The sequence below is a fragment of the Arachis ipaensis genome, chromosome B8 (genome assembly GCF_059453495.1).
Source record: "Arachis ipaensis isolate K30076 ecotype BB chromosome B8, ASM5945349v1, whole genome shotgun sequence".
Lineage (NCBI taxonomy): Eukaryota > Viridiplantae > Streptophyta > Magnoliopsida > Fabales > Fabaceae > Arachis > Arachis ipaensis.
In genome coordinates this window covers 99,758,701-99,777,365 of record NC_142443.1, presented here as the reverse complement: position 1 = coordinate 99,777,365, position 18,665 = coordinate 99,758,701, and the positions used below count along the sequence as shown (strand labels likewise).

Genomic DNA, 18,665 nt, shown 5'->3' with positions numbered 1-18,665 from the left:
GAGCCAATATGGCATTCAGAGTATCAATCTCAATAACTCCTTTCTTCTGAGTCATCCCATTATCCACAGGATTTCTTTCAGAAGTATACATGAATTGGTTATTTACAACCATTTCAATGAGTTCTTGGGCTTCTGCAGGTATTTTCTTCAGATGAAGAGATCCACCAGCAGAGTGGTCCAATGACATCTTGGACAATTCAGACAGACCATCATAGAATATACATAAGATTCTCCATTCTAAAAGCATGTCAGAAGGACACCTTCTGATCATTTACTTGTATCTTTCCCAAGCTTCATAGAGGGATTCACCTTCCTTTTGTCTGAAGGTTTGGACCTCCACTCTAAGCTTGCTCATCTTTTGAGGTGGAAAGAATTTGGCCAAGAAAGCATTGACTAACTTTTCTCAAGAGTTCAGGCTTTCTTTAGGTTGTGAGTCCAACCATATCCTAGCTCTGTCTCTTACATCAAAGGGGAAAAGCATAAGTCTGTAGACCTCGGGATCAACCCAACTGGTCTTAACAGTATCATAGATTTGCAAGAATTCAGCTAAGAACTGATGAAGATCTTCCAATGGAAGTCCATAAAACTTGCAATTTTTCTGCATTAGAGAAACTAATTGAGACTTAAGCTCAAAGTTGTTTGCTCCAATTGCAGGAATGGAGATGCTTCTTCTATAGAAGTCGGAAGTTGGTGCAGTAAAGTCACCAACCATCTTCCTTGCATCTCCACTAATGTTGTTGGGTTCGGTGCCATGTCTACTTCTTTTTCGAAATTTTCTGTAAGGTCCTCTCCAGAGTGTTGTGCTTTAGCTTCTCTTAGCTTCCTCTTCAGAGTCCTTTCAGGTTCAGGATTAGCTGCAACAAGAATGTCTTTATCTCTGTTCCTGCTCATATGAAAAAAAAGAGAACAGAAAAGAAGAAGAATCCTCTATGTCACAGTATAGAGATTCCCTTTTGTGTCAGAGAAAAAGAAGAATAGAATGAAGAAGGAAGAAGAAGAAATTCGAACAAGAGAGAGAGGGAGAGTATTCAAATTATTAGATGAGTAGAAGAGAATTGTTAGTGAATAAATAAAATAAATAGAAAGAGATAAAAGAGTATTCGAATATTAATTAAAAGAAAAGAAAAATATTTTTGTTTTTATTTTAATTATAAGTTAGAATTCGAAATTTAAGAAAAGAAATAAAAGCAAATTGAAAACTAAATAAATTAATTAATTAAAAAGATTTTTGAAAAATTTGGTAGTTAGTTTTCAAAATTAATGAAAGAGAAAAGTAGTTAGGTAGTTTTGAAAAAGATAAGAAATAGTAAACTTTTTAAAATTAAAACAAACAAGTCAAGTGGTTAATTGAAAAAGATTTGAAAATAAATTTTGAAAAGATAAGAAGTTAGAAAAAGATTTTGAAATTAAAATTTTAAAAAGATATGATTGAAATTTATTTTGAAAAACAATTGAAAAAGAAATTAGAAAGATTTGATTTTTAAAATTAAAATTAATGACTTGACTAATAAGAAACTAAAAGATATGATTCTAGAATTTGAAGATTGAAGCTTTCTTAACAAGAAAGTAACAAACTTGAAATTTTTGAATCAAAACATTAATTGTTAGTAAAGTTTTTGAAAATATGAGATAAAAATAAGAAAAAGATTTTGAAAATTTATTTAAGAAATTCGAAAACATTAAGAAGAAAAATGAAAAAGATTTGATTTTTGAAAAAGATTTGAAAAGATAAAGTTTTTAAATTGAGATTTTGACTTGACTAACAAGAAACAACTAAATTTAAAAATTTTTGATTAAGTCAACCCAAAATTTTGAAATTTATGAGTAAAATAAGGAAAAGATATTATTTTTGATTTTTTTGAATTAATAAAGAAAGAGAAAAACAACAAAAAGACACAAGACATAAGAATTTAAGATCAAAACGAATAATGCATGCAAGAATACTTTGAATGTCAAGATGGACACCAAGAATACTTTGAAGATCATGATGAACATCAAGAACATATTTTTGAAAATTTTTAAGAAAAGAAACACATGCAAGACACCAAGCTTAGAAATTTTTAATGTTTAGACACTATGAATTCGAAAATGTATATGAAAAACAAGAAAAAAACACAAAACAAGAAAAATTAAAGATTAAACAAGGAAAATCATCAAGAACAACTTGGAGATAAAAGAAAAACACATTGCATGAATTTTCGAAAATCTAAGAAAAATTAGAAACATGCAGTTGACACCAAACTTAAAATTTGACACAAGACTCAAACAAGAAACACAATTTTTTTTTGGTTTTTATGGTTTTATAAATTTTTTTTTATATTTTTTGAAAAATTTTTGGAAAAAGAAAATAAAGAAATTCAAAGATTTTAATAAGAATTCCAGGATTCATGCAATGTTAGTCTAAAGCTTCGGTCCAAAAGAATTAGACATGGCCAAATGGCTAGCCAAGCTTTAGCATAACAAATACAGACATGTCCTTTCTATAATGGAAAGTGGAAACCTCAGTCCAAAAGATTAGACATGGCTTAACAGCCAACCATGCTTCAACATATCTCATGAAGCTCTAGAATTCATTCTTAAAAATTCTGAAGAACATTTTTTTTTTCGAAATTAAAAATAAAAAGCTTAAACATAAAATAAAATTACCCAATCTAAGCAACAAGATGAACCGTCAGTTGTTCAAACTCAAACAATCACCGGCAACGGCGCCAAAAACTTGGTGCACGAAATTGCAATCACACCTTTGCAACTCCGCACAACTAACCAGCAAGTGCACTGGGTCGTCCAAGTAATACCTTATGTGAGTAAGGGTCGATCCCACGGATATTGTCGGCTTGAAGCAAGCTATGGTTATCTTGTAAATCTTAGTCAAGAGATTAGTGATCAAAATGATTTTTGTTTATGAAAAGTAAATAACATGAATTGAGTGTTACTTGTGATTCAGTAATGAGGAACAGGTTGAGGTTCCGGAGATGCTCTGTCGTCTGAATCTCTGCTTTCCTACTGTCTTCTTCTCCAAACACGCATGGGTTCCTTCAATGGCAAGCTGTATGTTGGTGGATCACCGTTGTCAATGGCTACCATCCGTCCTCTCGGATGAAAAATACCAGGCACAGTTTTTGTACGGCTAATCAACTGTCGGATCTCTCATCTCGGATGAAAAATATTAGGTACAGCTACCGCACGACTAATCATCAGTCGGTTCTGACTTGTGTCGGAATAGGATCTCTCTATCCTTTTGCACACTGTCACTGCGCCCAACATTCGTGAGTTTGAAGCTCGTCACAGTCATCCCGTTCCAGATCCTACTTGGAATACCACAGACAAGGTTTAGACTTTCCGGATCTCAGGAATGCTGCCAATTGGTTCTAGCCTCTACCACGAAGGTTCTAATCTCACAGATGCGAATGCTCTGTTGTCAGGAGAGGCAAGTCAAATCCGTAGATCAGAGACCCAAGAGATACGCACTCAAGCTGTCGCCCAATGACTACGTTGAGCTCAGATAGAACGGGAGTGGTTGTCAAGCACACGTTAATAAAATTGAGAATGATGATGAGTGTCACGGATCATCATATTCTTTATATTGAAGTACGAGTGAGTATCTTAGAACAGAATCAAGCGTGATCGAAAAGAAAACAATAGTAATTGCATTAATCCATTGAGACACAGCAGAGGTCCTTACCCCCACCTATGGGGTTTAGAGACTCATGCTGTAAAAGATACAATATGAGATGTAAAAGGTCATAAGTTGCTAAATGAATCTCTAAAAGTAGTTTTTATACTAGACTAGTAACTTAGGTTTACAAAAAATGAGTAACTAGGTGTAGATAGTGCAGAATTCCACTTCCAGGGCCTACTTAGTGAGTGTTTGGGCTGAGCTTTCAAGCTTCCATGTGCATATGCCTCAAATTGGAGTTAAATGCCACCCCGGGTGCCAAAATAGGCATTTAACGCCAAGAAGTGTGCCAGTTCTGGCGTTTTACGCCAGAAATGAGTCTCTAGCTGGCGTTTAATGCTAGTTTGGGCCATCAAATCTCGGGCAAAGTATGGACTATTGTATATTTCTAGAAAGCCTAAGATGTCTACTTTCCTAAGCAATTGAGAGCACGCCAATTGGGCTTCTGTAGCTCCAGAAAATACACTTCTAGTGCAGGAGGATCAGAATCCAACAGCATCTGCAGTCCTTTCTCAGCCTCTGAATCAAATTTTTGCTCAGGTCCCTCAATTTCAGCCAGAAAATACCTGAAATTATAGAAAAACAGACAAACTCATAGTAAAGTCCAGAAATGTGATTTTTGCATAAAAACTAATAAAAAATATAATAAAAAGTAACTAAAATATACTAAAAACTACCTAAAAATAATGCCAAAAAGCGTATAAATTATCTGCTCATCAGGTTCTCAAATCACCAATTCAGTGAGACCCAATGACTCAAGGTCACTCAATTCCCTTAGCCTAGGCCAAGAGTAAAGAAAACTACTATAAAACTAGTGAAAATATTTTATCAAACACCTAGAGTGCAATAAAATTAAATATCACAAAATGCAAGAATTAATGAAAGCTATAACTAACAAAGGCAAGAAATCAACAATAGCAAGTGAGGTAAACATCAAGAGATATAGAAATATAAAATTGCATCAAAAGAAAATTGAAATCAACAAGAGTGCATGAATATAAAAGAGAGCAAAATAAGAAATTAACAAGAGAAGTAGATAAACTAAAGTGCTAGAACAAATAAAAGTAAAGGAAAACTAAAATAAAACAAGATTAAAATATAGATCTAAAAGGAATTGAAATAAGAACCCTAAAATCTAGAGAGAGGAGAGAGCCTCTCTCTCTAGAATGCTACCCTAAACATGATTAAAACTAAACTATGACTCCTTCCCCCATTCACTTGCAATCCTTGGGTTCAAAAGCATCAGAAATGAGTTGGATTTGGGCCTCCATGAGTTCAGAAATTGCCCCCACCATTTTGCCTTTAGTGAAGTCACGTGCATCTTGTCACGCGTACGCATGGGTCACGCGTACGTGTCGCATTGCAAAATTCCTCTTCACGCGTGCGCGTGGGTGACGCGTGCGCGTCACTGGCAGATCTCCTTCTCACGCGTACGCGTGGGTGACGCGTGCGTGTGGCCTTGAGTTCAGTAAATCCCCGTTTCTTTATGAATTCTCTAATTTTGCATGCTTTTTCTTTATTCCTTCAACCCAATCTTTGCCTTCTAATCCTGAAATCACTTAACAAACATATCAAGGAATTAAATGGAATTAAAGTGAAATTCAACGATTTAAAGGCCTAAAAAGCATGTTTTTACTCTTAGTCACAAATTAGGAGAAATTCACAAAACCATGCTATTTTATTGAATAAATGTGAAAAAAGTTGATAAAATCTCTTAAATTCAACATAAGATAAACTACAAAATTGGGGTTTATCAAATCTCCTCACATTTAAACTAAGCATATCCTCATGCTAAACCAACAAAGATAAGAAAAGGGGTATGAACATTTATTCAATGCAAATAAACTATATGCACCTTAAACATTAGCATGTCCTTATGCTAAACTCAAGAGAAACTATAAAAGAGTGAAGAGGAATGGTAAGACTTATTAAATGCAACCTATTTATATGAATGCAACTACATGCAAAAATGATTCTACCTACTTGGTTAAAAGTAAACAAATTCTCCAAGACAAATGATGAGCGGATAATTTATACGCTTTTTGGCATTGTTTTTAGTATATTTTTAGTATGTTTTAGTTAGTTTTTATTATATTTTTATTAGTTTTTATTTAAAAATCACATTTCAGGACTTTACTATGAGTTTGTGTGTTTTTCTGTGACTTCAGGTATTTTCTGGCTGAAATTGAGGGACCTGAGCAAAAATCTGATTCAGAGGCTGAAAAAGGACTGCAGATGCTGTTGGATTCTGACCTCCCTGCACTCGAAGTAGATTTTCTGAATCTACAGAAGCCAAATTGGCACGCTCTTAATTGCGTTGGAAAGTAAACATCCTGGGCTTTCCAGAAATATATAATAGTCCATACTTTGCTCAAGATTTGATGGCCCAAACTGGCGTTCCAAGTCAGCTTAAGAATTCTGGTGTCAAAACGCCAGAACTGGCACAAAAGCTGGAGTTAAACGCCCAAACTGGCACAAAAGCTGGCATTTAACTCCAATAAAAGTCTCTACATGTGAAAGCTTCAATGCTCAGCCCAAGCACACACTAAGTGGGCCCGGAAAGAAGATTTCTGCATTAATTATTTATTTCTATAAACCCTAGGCTACTAGTTCTCTATAAATAGGACCTTTACTATTATATTTTCATCTTGGTTCTTCGGGTTCCCTCTCTGGGGCCGAAGCCAATAACCACCATTATCACTTTTGTATTTTCAATGGTGGAGTTTCTACACATCATAGATTAAGGTGTGGAGCTCTGTTGTTCTTCATGAATTAATGCAAAGTACTACAGTTTTTCTATTCAATTCACGCCTACTTCTTCTCTAAGATATTCATTCGCACACAAGAACATGATGAATGTGATGATTATGTGACACTCATCACCATTCTCACCTATGAACGCATGCCTGACAACCACTTCCGTTCTACATGCAAACAAGCTTGAATGTGTATCTCTTGGGATTCTAATCTAAGATTAGAACCTTCGTGGTATACGCTAGAATTATTGGCGGCCATTCCTAAGATCTGGAATGTCTAAACCTTGTCTGTGGTATTCTGAGTAGGATCTGGGAAGGGATGACTGTGACAAGCTTTAAACTCGCGAGTGTTGGGCGTGTGATAGATGCAAAAGGATCAATGGATCCTATTCCAACATGATCGAGAACCAACAGATGATTAGCTGTGTGGTGACAGCGTGCGTAGAATATTTTCACTGAGAGGACGGGAAGTAGCCATTGACAACGGTGATTCCCAACATAAAGCTTTCCATGGAAAGGAGTATGAATGATTGGAAGAAGGCAATAGAAAAGCAGAGGTTCAGGAGGAACAAAGCATCTTCATACGCTTATCTAAAATTCCTACGAATGAATTACATAAGTATCTCTATCTCTATCTTTATTTTATGTTTTATTCATCTTTTAATTATCAATCCTCCATAACCATTTGAATCCGCCTGACTGAGATTTACAAGATGACCATAGCTTGCTTCAAGCCGATAGTCTCCGTGGGATCGACCCTTACTCACGTAAGGTATTACTTGGACGACCTAGTGCACTTGCTGGTTAGTTGTGCGGAATTGTGACAAAGTGTGATTCACGTTTGAGAGCTCCAAGTTTTTGGCGCCATTGTTGATGATCACAATTTCGTGCACCAAGTTTTTGGCGCCGTTGCCGGGGATTGTTCGAGTTTGGACAACTGACGGTTCATCTTGTTGCTTAGATTAGGTAATTTTACTTTTTATTTTCAAAATTTTTTTATACAAAAAAAATTTTTTATTTTGTTCCTCAGAGTTTTTAAGAATGAATTCTAGAGTTTCATGATGATTTGTTGAAGTCTGGCTGGTTGTGAAGCCATGTCTAATCTTATTGGACCGAGGTTTCAACTTATCATCACAAGAGCTTGTTGATTTCTATCAATTTTGTTGTTGTTAGCAATGATCTACTAAAGCTTGGCTGGCCATTGGCTATGTCTAGTGTTTTGGACCGGAGCTTTCATTGAAAGCTTGGCTGGCTAGTAAGCCATGTCTAATTCTTGGACCGGAGTCTTAGACTAGCATTGCAATGATTCTTAGAACTCTTATTAAAAATTTTGAACCCCTTTATTTTCTTTTCCACTCAATTTTTGAAAAATCACAAAAAATTTATAAAACTATAAAAATAAAAAATATTTTATGTTTCTTGTTTGAGTCTAATATCAATTTTTAAGTTTGCTGTCAATTGCATATCTTTATTCTTCTTGAATTTTTTGAATATATGCATTATGTTCTTCATTGATCTTCAAATTGTTCTTGATGATTTCAGTGCTCTGATCTTTGATTTCTCTTATTCTGTGTCTTTTGTTGTTTCTTACATGCATTTTCAAATTGTTATAGTCCTTAGTATACAAACTTCTAAGTTTGGTGTCTTGCATGCATTGTTTATTTGATCTTAGTTGCATTTCTATTGTTTCTCATCATTAAAATTCAAAAAAAATTTCAAAATTGTGTCTTTTCAAGTCAATAACACAAAATTGAAGATTCAGAACATTCAGCAGAGGAATTACACAGAAAAAGCTGGGCGTTCAAAACGCCCAGTGAAGAAGGAAAACTGGCATTTAAACGCCAGCCAGGGTACCTGGCTGGGCGTTTAACGCCCAAAAATGTAGCATTTTGGGAGTTAAATGCCAGAATGGACGCCAGGATGACATAAGAGGGAAGATTTTGTTTTTAATTCAAATTTTTTCAATTTTTCATAATTCTTCAAAATCAAATCTTTTTCAAATCATATATTTTCAATCATATCTTTTCAAAATCAATTTCTTTTCAATTTTTTTATTTATTACTATTTTCGAAAATCCTTGCCACAATTAATAATTTAATTCAAAATTTTCTAGTTGTTACTTGCCTATTAAGAAAGGATCAAAAGTTTTAATTCTAGAATCATATCTTCTAATTTCTTGTTAGTCAAGTAATCAACTTTAATTTTAAAACTTTCTCTTTTTAATTTGATTTTCAATCATATCTTCTCAATCATATCTTTTCAATCACATCTTTTTCAAAATTAAGTTTCAATCATATCTTTTTTATTTCTAATTTCAAAATCTTTTTCAAAAATCACTTAATTTCTTTCCCAATCTTAATTTTTGAAAATCCTTTACCAAATTTTCAAAATTTCTTTTAATTATTTCAAAATCTTTTACTTTAATTTCGAAAATTCTTCCCCTCTTCTCACATCCTTCTATTTAAGGACTAACACTCCTCCACTATCAACAATTCGAACTCTATCCCTCTGGATAAGTTCGAATTCTTCTCTTTCTACCTCCTCCTTCTATTTTTCTTTTCCTCTGACACTTCAAGGAATCTCTATACTATGACATAGAGGATTCCATACTTTCTTCTTCTCTCTTTCATATGAGCAGGAGTAAGGACAAAGACATTCTAGTTGAGGCTGATCCTGAACCCGAAAGGACTTTGAAGAGAAAGCTGAGAGAAGCTAAAGTACAACTCTCTGTAGAGGACCTAACAGAGCTTTTCAAACAAGAAGAAGCCATGGTAGCCGAAAACACCAACAATGAAAGGAAGGTGCTTGGTGACTTTACTGCACCTACTCCTGACTTCTATGGGAGAAGCATCTCTATCCCTGCCATTAGAGCAAACAATTTTGAGCTTAAGCCTCAATTAGTTTCTCTAATGCAATAGAATTGCAAGTTTCATGGACTTCCATTGGAAGATCCTCATCAGTTCTTAGCTGAATTCTTGCAAATCTGTGACAATGTTAAGACTAATGGGGTTGATCCCAAGGTCTACAAGCTTATGCTTTTTCCCTTTGCTGTAAGTGACAGAGCTAGGACATGGTTGGACTCACAACCTAAAGAAAGCCTGAACTCTTGGGAAAAGCTAGTTAAGGCCTTCTTGGCAAAGTTCTCTCCACCTCAAAAATTGAGTAAGCTTAGAGTGGAAGTCCAAACCTTCAGGCAGAAGGAAGGTGAATCCCTCTATGAAGCTTGGGAAAGATACAAGCAATTGATCAGAAGGTGTCCTTCTGACATGCTTTCAGAATGGAGCATCATAGGTATCTTCTATGATGGTCTGTCTGAACTGTCCAAAATGTCATTGGACAGCTCTGCTAGAGGATCTCTTCATCTAAAGAAGACGCCTGCAGAAGCTCAGGAACTCATTGAAATGGTTGCAAATAACCAATTCATGTACACCTCTGAAAGGAATCCTTTGAATAATGGGACAAATCAGAAGAAATGAGTTCTTGAGATTGATACTCTGAATGCCATACTGGCTCAGAACAAAATATTGACTCAACAAGACAATATGATTTCTTAGAGTCTGTCTGGAATGCAAGCAGCAACAGGCAGTACCAAAGAAGCTTCATTTGAAGAAGAAGCTTATGATCCTGAGAACCCAGCAATGGAAGAGGTGAATTACATGGGAGAACCCTATGGAAACACCTATAATCCTTCATGGAGAAATCATCCAAATCTCTCATGGAAGGGTCAACAAAGACCTCAACAAGGCTTCAACAATAGTAATGGTGGAAGAAACAGGCCTTTTCCATCATCTTCTCAGCAACAGACAGAGGATTCTAAGCAGAGCCACTCTGACTTAGCAACTATAGTCTTTGATCTAATTAAAACCACTCAAAGTTTCATGACTGAAACAAGGTCCTCCATTAGAAATTTGGAGGCACAAGTAGGTCAGCTGAGTAAGAAAATTACTGAATTCCCTCCTAGTATTCTCCCAAGCAATACAGAAGAGAATCCAAAGAGATAGTACAAGGCCATAAACACGTCTCACATGGCCGAACCTGGAGAGGAGGAAGAGGCAGTGATCTCCACTGAGGAAGACCTCACTGGACATCCACTGGCCTCCAAGGAGTTCCTTCATGAGGAACCATGGGAATCTGAGGCTCACACTGAGACCATAGAGATTCCATTGAATTTACTTCTGCCATTCATGAGCTCTGATGAGTATTCTTCCTCTGAAGAGGATGAAGATGTTACTGAAGAGTAAGTTGCTAAGTACCTTGGAGCAATCATGAAACTAAATGCCAAGTTATTTGGTAATGAGACTTGGGAGGATGAACCCCCCTTGCTCACCAAAGAACTGGATGACTTGACTAGGCAGAAATTACCTCTGAAGAGACAAGATCCTGGAAAGTTCTCAATACCTTGTACCATAGGCACCATGACCTTTGAGAAGGCTCTGTGTGACCTAGGGTCAAGCATAAACCTCATGCATCTCTCTGTAATGGAGAAGCTAGGGATCATTGAGGTACAAGCTGCAAGAATCTCACTAGAGATGGCAGACAATTCAAGGAAACAGGCTTATGGACTTGTAGAGGATGTCTTGGTAAAGGTTGAAGGCCACTACATCCCTGCTGATTTTATAATCCTAGAGACTGGGAAGTGTATGGATGAATCCATCATCCTTGGCAGACCCTTCCTAGCCACAGCAAAAGCTGTAATTGATGTTGACAGAGGAGAATTGATCATTCAAGTGAATGAAGACTCCCTTGTGTTTAAAGCTCAAGGATATCCCTCTGTAACCATGGAGAGGAAGCATGAAGAGCTTCTCTCAATACAGAGTCAGACAGAGCCCCCACAGTTAAACTCTAAGTTTAGTGTTGGAAGGTCACAACCAAACTTTAAGTTTGGTGTTGAACCCCCACATTCAAACTCTAAGTTTGGTGTTGGGAGGTTCCAACATTGCTCTAAACATCTCTGAGGCTCCATGAGAGCCCACTGTCAAGCTATTGACATTAAAGAAGCACTTGTTGGGAGGTAACCCAATCTTTAATTATCTATGTTAAATTTCTAATTTCTTTTGTTATTTTATGTTTTCTGCAGGTTGATGATCACGTGAAGTCACAAAAAAAAACAATTGAAAAAGAAAAAACAGAAGGAAAAACATTATTAAAAACAGAACACCCTGGAGGAGAAACTTACTGGCGTTTAAACGCCAGTAAGGGTAGCAGAATGGGCGTTAAACGCCCAATCTAGCACCATTCTGGGCGTTTAACGCTAGAAATGGGCACCAGACTGGCGTTTAACACCAGGATTGGCAGAAAGGGGCATTTTTGCACGCCACTTGGTGTAGGGATGAGATATCCTTGACACCTCAGGATCTGTGGACCCCACAGGATCCCCACCTATCAAATCCCACCATTCTCTTCACCACTCACATCCATCCTTCATAAAACCCCACCTACCTCACCATTCAAATTCAAACCACTTTCCCACCCAAACCCACCCATAATGGCCGAACCATACCCTCCTCTCCACTCCTATATAAACCCATCTTCACTCTTTCATTTTCACACAACATACACACTACTTCTCCCCCTTGGCCGAAACACTAAGCCCCCTCCATCTCCTCTATTTCTTCTTCTTCTACTCTCTTCTTTCTTCTTTTACTCGAGGACGAGAAAACCTTCTAAGTTTGGTGTGGTAAAAGCGTTGCTTTTTATTTTTCCATAACCATTTATGGCACCTAAGGCCGGAGAAACCTCTAGAAAGAGGAAAGGGAAGGCAAAAGCTTCTACCTCCGAGTCATGGGAGATGGAGAGATTTATCTCAAGGGTGCATCAAGACCACTTCTATGAAGTTGTGACCAAGAAGAAGGTGATCCCCAAGGTCCCTTTTAAGCTAAAAAAGAATGAATATCCGGAGATCCGACATGAAATTCGAAGAAGAAGTTGGGAAGTTCTCACCAACCCCATTCAACATGTCGGAATCTTAATGGTTCAAGAGTTCTATGCCAATGCATGGATCACCAAGAACCATGATCAAAGTGTGAACCCGGACCCAAAGAATTGGCTTACAATGGTTCGGGGGAAATGCTTAGATTTTAGTCCGGAGAATGTAAGGTTGGCATTCAACTTGCCCATGATGCAAGGAGATGCACACCCCTACACTAGAAGGGTCAACTTTGATCAAAGGTTGGACCAAGTCCTCATAGACATTTGTGAAGAGGGCGCTCAATGGAAGAGAGATTCAAGATGGAAGCCAGTTCAACTAAGAAGGCATGACCTCAAGCCCGTAGCTAGGGGATAGTTGGAGTTTATCCAACGCTCAATCATTCCCACTAGCAACCAGTCTGAAGTTACTATAGACTGGGCTATCATGATCCATAGCATCATGATTAGGGAGGAAGTAGAAGTTCATGAAGTTATATCCCAAGAACTCTATAAGGTGGCTGACAAGTCCTCTACTTTGGCAAGGTTAGCCTTCCCTCATCTCATTTGTCACCTCTGCAATTCAGCTGGAATTGACATAGAGGAAGACATCCTCATTGATGAGGATAAGCCCATCACTAAGAAAAGGATGGAGCAAACAAGAGATCCTACTCATGGACATGAGGAAATTCCTCGTCATGAAATCCCTGAGATGCCTCAAGGGATGCATTTTCCTCCACAAAACTATTGGGAGCAAATCAACACCTCCCTAGGAGAATTAAGTTCCAACATAGGACAACTAAGGGTGGAGCACCAAGAGCATTCCATCCTCCTCTATGAAATTAGAGAAGACCAAAGAGTCATGAGAGAGGAGCAACAAAGGCAAGGAAGAGACATTGAGGAGCTTAAGCACTCCATTAGATCTTCAAGAGGAAGAACAAGCCACCATCACTAAGGTGGACCCGTTCTTTAATCTCCTTATTCTTTATTTTCTGTTTTTTGAATTTTTATGCTTTATGTTTATTTATGCTTGTGTCTTTATTACATGATCACTAGTGTCTAAGTGTCTATGCCTTAAAGCAATGAAAATGAATCCATCACCTTTCTTAAATGGAAAATGTTTTTAATTGAAAAAGAAAAAGAAGTGCATGAATTTTGAATTTTATAACAGATTAATTATTTTGATGTGGTGCAATACTTTTGTCCTTCTGAATGAATGCTTGAACAGTGCATATTTTTGAATTTGATTGTTCATGAATGTTAAAATTGTTGGCTCTTGAAAGAATGATGGAAAAGGAGAAATGTTATTTGATAATCTAAAAAATCATAAAATTGATTCTTAAAGCAAGAAAAAGCAGTGAAAAGCTTGCAATATATATATATATATATATATATATATATATATATATATATATGCAGAAAAAAAAGAGAAAGAAAGAAATTAAGCAAGCGGAAAAAGCCAATAGCCCTTTAAACCAAAAGGCAAGGGTAAAATAAAAAAGGGATCCAAGGCTTTGAGAATCAGTGGATAGGAGGGCCCACAGGAATAAAATCCTGGCCTAAGCGACTAAACCAAGCTGTCCCTAACCATGTGCTTGTGGCGTGAAGGTGTCAAGTGAAAACTTGAGACTGAGCGGTTAAAGTCGTGGTCCAAAAGCAAAAAGAGTGTGCTTAAGAGCTCTGGACACCTCTAATTGGGGACTCTAACAAAGCTGAGTCACAATCTGAAAAGGTTCACCCAGTTATGTGTCTGTGGCATTTATGTATCCGGTGGTAATACTGGAAAACAAAATGCTTTGGGTCACGGCCAAGACTCATAAAGTAGCTGCGTTCAAGAATCAACATACTTAACTAGGAGAATCAATAACACTATCTGGATTCTGAGTTCCTATAGATGCCAATCATTCTGAACTTCAAGGGATAAAGTGAGATGCCAAAACTGTTCAGAAGCAAAAAGCTAAAAGCCCCACTCATCTAATTAATACTGATCTTCATAGATGTTTTTGGAATTCATTGTATATTCTCTTCTTTTTATCCTATTTGATTTTCAGTTGCTTGGGGACAAGCAACAATTTAAGTTTGGTGTTATGATGTGCGGATAATTTATACGCTTTTTGGCATTGTTTTTAGTATGTTTTTAGTATGTTTTAGTTAGTTTTTATTATGTTTTTATTAGTTTTTATTTAAAAATTATATTTCTGGACTTTACTATGAGTTTGTGTATTTTTCTGTGATTTTAGGTATTTTCTGGCTGAAATTGAGGGACCTGAGCAAAAATCTAATTCAGAGGCTGAAAAAAGACTGCAGATGCTGTTGGATTCTGACCTCCCTGCACTCGAAGTAGATTTTCTGGATCTACAGAAGCCTAATTGGCGCGCTCTCAATTGCGTTGGAAAGTAAACATCCTGGGCTTTCCAGCAATATATAATAGTCCATACTTTGCCCAAGATTTGATAGCCCAAACCGGTGTTTCAAGTCAGCTTAAGAATTCTGGCGTCAAAACGCCAGAACTGGCACAAAAGCTGGAGTTAAACGCCCAAACTGGCACAAAAGCTGGCGTTTAACTCCTAGAAAAGTCTCTACATGTGAAAGCTTCAATGCTCAGCCCAAGCACACACCAAGTGGGCCCAGAAAGAAGATTTCTGCATTAATTACTTATTTCTGTAAACCCTAGGCTACTAGTTCTCTATAAATAGGACCTTTTACTATTGTATTTTCATCTTGGTTCTTCGGGTTCCTTCTATGGGGCCGAAGCCAATAACCACCATTATCACTTTTGTATTTTCAATGGTGGAGGTTTTACATACCATAGATTAAGGTGTGGAGCTCTTTTGTTCTTCATGAATTAATGCAAAGTACTATTGTTTTTCTATTCAATTCACGCCTACTTCTTCTCTAAGATATTCATTCGCACACAAGAACATGATGAATGTGATGATTATGTGACACTCATCACCATTCTCACCTTTGAACGCGTGCCTGACAACCACTTCCGTTCTACATGCAAACAAGCTTGAATGTGTATCTCTTGGGTTTCTAATATAATATTAGAACCTTCGTTGTATAGGCTAAAATTATTGGTGGCCATTCCTGAGATCCGGAACATCTAAACCTTGTCTGTGATATTTTGAGTAGGATCTGGGAAGGGATGATTGTGACGAGCTTCAAACTCGCGAGTGTTGGGCGTGTGACAGACGCAAAAGGATCAATGGATCCTATTCCAACATGATCGAGAACCGACAGATGATTAGCCGTGCGGTGAAAGCGTGCGTAGAACATTTTCACTGAGAGGACGGGAAGCAGCCATTGACAACGGTGATGCCCAACATAAAGCTTGCCATGGAAAGGATTATGAATGATTGGAAGAAGGCAATAGGAAAGCAGAGGTTCAGGAGGAACAAAGCATCTTCATACGCTTATCTAAAATTCCTACCAATGAATTACATAAGTATCTCTATCTCTATCTTTATTTTATGTTTTATTCATCTTTTAATTATCAATCCTCCATAACCATTTGAATCCGCCTGACTCAAATTTACAAGATGACTATAGCTTGCTTCAAGCCGACAGTCTCCGTGGGATTGACCCTTACTCACGTAAGGTATTACTTGGACGACCCAGTGCACTTGCTGGTTAGTTGTGCGGAATTGTGACAAAGTGTGATTCACGTTTGAGAGCTCCAAGTCTTTGGCGCGATTGTTGATGATCACAATTTCGTGCACCAACAAACATAAACTGGATTCCACTAATTCAAATCACAAAATAAAGTACAAGTAAACTTGCAGAAGAAAATAGCTCATGAAAGCCGGGAACAAAGAATCGAGCATCGAACCCTCACCGGAAGTGTATACACTCTAATCACTCATGTGTTTAAGGTTCGATTCTCTCAATTCTCTACTAATCTTGCTTTCTAAGGCTTGATCTTCTTCTACCAATCAACAAATAATTTGATGCACAGATACACATATCAAGAGGTCTTTTAAGGGTTGTAATGGGGTTAGGGTCAAGGTAGGATTGTATTTGGTCAAGTGGACTAAAATCTGAATCCTTAATTAACCCAAACTTTCCACCTAACTTAGGACAATCCATGTAATCAAAATACAAAACCTAACTATCCATTAACCATGTTTTCCACATATTCATGCATCCTAATTTCGAGTACAGCACATATGCATTGCTATCACCATTTACTTTGGGGCATTTTGTCCCCTTTTATTATTTGCTCTTTTTTTATTTTCTTTTTCTCTCTCTTTTTTTATTGTTTTTTTCTTTTTTTTTTTGTTTTTGTTAATACATAGAACAAAGATATTGAATGCAAGAATATATGTTCAGCTATTGTTTTGCACATTTTCACAAGAATATACAACACCCAATTGTCAAACCAAATGTTTCCAAACCCAACTTCCCTACACTTAAATCATGAATACTCTCACTAGTCTAAGCTAACCAAGGATTCAAATTAAGGACATTATTATTTTATGCTTAGAGTTAATGATGTGATAAAGTAAAGAACAAATGGGATAAGTAGGCTCAACATTGGTTTACAAAGGATAATGAAAAGGTTAGGGCCATATGGGTATGTAAGCTCAGTGAAACAAGACCTCAATCATGTAAGTGCATGCATACATCAAGCAATGGAAATATAGAATTAAGCAAGACAAAGATCACAATTTTAGAGAGAACAACACACCAAAAATAAAATATTGGTTGATAAAATGCAACCAATTCAAATAGGCTCAAAATCTCACTGGTTTTGTGTGTTCGAGCTCTAAACCATGTTCCAAAATAATATTCTTCAAACAAGTTTAACAAAAAATTTTAATTCAAATTAGTGAAATGCTATAAAAGGTTTCTTGAACAAGAAAATATTACTTCAACCAAGCAGTGGTAGAATATGCACAAGATCAAACAAACATGCAATCAAACATGCAAATGCAACAACTAACAAATTAAATATTGGTGTTGAAAAAGGAAGTAACTAACCCACGGAAGTTCGGTATCGACCTCCCCACACTTAAAGGTTGCACCGTCCTCGGTGCATGCTAAGATGTGCAAGTGGATGGGTTGCTCCAACTGATGCTTTTTTCCAAAGGCTGTGCAGATGGACTTATCTGTCGTCCCATTGAGAAGCTTTTCCTTTCCCTTCTCGGTGACCATCCTGAAAGAAGAGGAAAAAAAAAGAAAAGTAACATATAAATAAAGATAAGAAAACAAATAAAGTATGGGTGGGTTAATGCCAAATAACGAGAGTCTCAAGTACATGGTAGCTACAACATGCAAGTGAAAAAATAGTAGAAGCAAATGGCATATCAATAGTGCAAAAATTGCAATAATGGGGGAGAGAAAGTGGGTCATGAAAGACAGTATAAATGCATATCAATGCAAATGGAATACATGTCATAAGAATTTAGCATTGACCTATGAATAATAATACCCAACAATTTAAAACAAGTCACGAATCATCAAAATAACGGAAGAAAAGATGCAACAGTTGAATAAGAATATTTAACACCAATGGTAAAATAATAACTCAGAAAAGAAAATAAAAACATGAAAAAAATTAAAATGCAAGGAAGAAAAGTATGCAAATGCAGTAAGTAAAAGAAATGGAAAGAGAATATGGATGAGAATGTAAAGAAATGAAGAAGAAGAAAGTAAGAAAGGAGGAAGAAAGAAGAAGAAAGAAGAGAAGAAAGAAGCAAGAAATGAAAAACAGAGCGTGACGCGCACGCATGCATCACGCGTAAGCGTGAAAACTGAGTTGGCCATGCGACGCGTAAGCGTCACCCACGCATGCGCGTGGGTGGTAAAAAATGCATTCTGACGCGTGAGCGTCGGTCACGCGTATGCGTGACCACTCGCGCGCTAAAAGCACGCTTCCAGCACAATGGCAGCCCAACTTTTTGTCCAATTCACCAACAGCGCCGATTTTGCATTCCACGCGTATGCATCGCTGACGCTTACGCATGGATTGGCAAAAACACAGGGGACGTGTACGCGTGGGTCACGCGTACGCGTCGGTTGGCTTGTGCGCCAGGCACCCCTCCCGCGCGTCTCCATCGCAACTCTCTGTTTATTTTATTAATATTACGAACCTGCGTGTGATGCGTGCGCGTCATGGATGCTTATGCGTCGATCGCAGTTTTTTGTTATGCAGAATGCAGGTGATGATGCAGAATTTATGAAGTAAAACTGAGAAGAATAAAATAAAATAAAACTAGGAATAAAAGGGACGATCATACCATGGTGGGTTGTCTCCCACCTAGCATTTTTAGTTATTGTCCTTAAGTTGGACATTTGGTGAGCTCCTTGTCATAGCGGCTTGTGCT

General features: G+C 37.1%; 2 non-coding genes across 2 annotated transcripts; one reads left to right on the top strand and one right to left on the bottom strand.

The window, feature by feature from the left end:
• The first annotated feature begins 241 nt into the window (after positions 1–241).
• Positions 242–349, top strand: LOC148548992 (small nucleolar RNA R71). The gene has a single exon (XR_015898190.1). It is a non-coding gene; the product is annotated as a small nucleolar RNA R71 (small nucleolar RNA).
• Positions 350–9,596: 9,247 nt separating this feature from the next.
• Positions 9,597–9,704, bottom strand: LOC148548991 (small nucleolar RNA R71). Its single transcript, XR_015898406.1, has one exon. It is a non-coding gene; the product is annotated as a small nucleolar RNA R71 (small nucleolar RNA).
• Positions 9,705–18,665: the final 8,961 nt, after the last annotated feature.